The 1,971-nt window shown below is 41.9% G+C and overlaps 1 protein-coding gene across 1 annotated transcript in view; it reads left to right on the forward strand.

The window, feature by feature from the left end:
* TMEM55A (transmembrane protein 55A) overlaps window positions 1–1,971 on the forward strand; it is an 86,027-nt gene that overhangs the window by 26,477 nt on the left and 57,579 nt on the right. The window lies entirely within an intron of this gene.

Raw genomic sequence — 1,971 nt, forward strand, 5'->3', positions numbered from 1 at the left:
TGATACAAGTTTCTGTTTCAGTCAGGAGTTGGTTAGAAGACAGACATTACACAATAGAACTTAGTATAAAGAGTTGTTATCTAGGAATAAAGTTGTTAACTGGATAACTTAAAGGTAAAAAATACAACTAATGCAGGAAGCAACTACTACCCATAGGTTGGGGAAACAAAGAAAAGGGTGTAAGAATAACACTGCAGGGGTATCAGAACTTCTGTAACGTCACAAATGAGAAGAAGGATCAAGATTAACAGCCTACCAACTTAGACACTGGCTACCTAAAGTGAGGGGAGTGATAAAGGCACAAAGTAACTGACTTCCCAGGTTTCAAGGGGGAGTTTAGTTTAAGAGTGTAGGTGTGTGTGTGTGTGGGGGGGAGTAGATACAGTCCCCACTGAATAATTTTCATCTTGTCTAGATGGGTCTGGTAAAAAGAGATGGGGATAAGATTCTTGATTCAATAGTGAGTAATTGTTATCATGACTAATTGCGATTGTCACATTTATAAAGATAGAAGTTCTATAACAAAAATGAGGATGTAGTTAATCTTACAGTCCAGAACTAGAGGACCCTGGGACCATCAAGGGAGAAGAGCACAAGCGGAATGTGTGGCCTTATCCAGAGATGTAGCGACACCAGAGATGGAAGCAGAGATGGGGACATGGAGAGAGGGAACAGCTGAGGACTCTGGATTCATGGAAAAAGAGGGACTGAGAGCTGGCAGCCAGGAGGCAGACTTGCAGAATGTTCCCTTTGGTGGTTTATATTGTTGTATATGCCTGAGTGTTTTTTTAAAAAAGGGGGGAAAAAGGAAAGAGCTAAAATGAATGGAGAGAGATACTGTTGACTGATGGTACATGGAAGGGATTATAATCATTGTAATGAAACAAAGTATATGATTTGTTGAATGTAAAACTGATGATCTGTCCTGTAAACTTTCACTCAATTCATAATAAAAACTTAAACAACAAAAAAAAGATTCCTATGAGACTGAAGTCAGACCTGTGTTATCCTTCAAACTTAACAATTATGACATCAGCCATCCCCTTCACAACACTTTGTACTTCTCTGCTGGATTTGATAAGTTGTTGTAAAGGTCACACAGAACTCACAGACAATACTCATGATTGTGAGGTTTATTAGGGAAGTGACAGGTTACAATTCAAGAGTAGATATGATTCAGGATATAGACCTTCAATCAGGACAAATTCTCAGCTGTGCCCACAGGCAGGCCTCTCTCTGGCCCTTGGCCCCTTGGTCTTGCCCATGCCTTGCTTGGGCAAGTATTACAAAGCTTTTTAAATCTCCATTGACAAGTGCCCCGAGGCACTCTTCTCCACCAGCAAGCCTGCATGTGCAGAGGTTTCTCCCTTCGAGGCATGCAGAAAGCAATAAAATTCAGTTTTATTGCTGCTTTTTCTCTGTCAGGGCTTCTCATAATCTCAGGTGTTAACAACTCTTTGTCTATCTCTGTCTCCTGCATGAAAGATGTTCCCAGCAAGGATCCTGGATTCAAAGGTTGCACGCCACTCCTAGATCTTCTTAATGGTTGTGAGGTCCACCCTTATGCCTCTAAAATGGCTCATTTGAAGCCCAGCAGAATGGCAAAAGTGACCAATGTTAGGGGTCCATGCACCTTATTTGCATTATTAGCGAGCTATCCTATCTCCTTGGCAGGCCACATGCACCTCTCATTTGATAGTCCTACCAAATCATTGGAGTCCTGGTGTGGCACTGTGGGTTAATGCACTGGACTGCGAGGTTGTTTTGAACCACAAGATCGGCAGTTCATTGGAGCTGAACTTGTTCCTTGGAAACCCTATTCAGGGTTGCTATGAGTTGGAACCAACTGGGCAGCACTTAACAATAGCCAAGTCATTTGGTGAGAGTTACAGAGACTATAGCTAGAAGGACCATATCAAATAATTCATTGCACGGTAGAAGGTTGGGGTCTTTTAAAACTTAGAGACCTAG

This window comes from Chrysochloris asiatica, unplaced genomic scaffold (assembly GCF_000296735.1).
Source record: "Chrysochloris asiatica unplaced genomic scaffold, ChrAsi1.0 scaffold00031, whole genome shotgun sequence".
Taxonomy (NCBI): Eukaryota; Metazoa; Chordata; class Mammalia; order Afrosoricida; family Chrysochloridae; genus Chrysochloris; species Chrysochloris asiatica.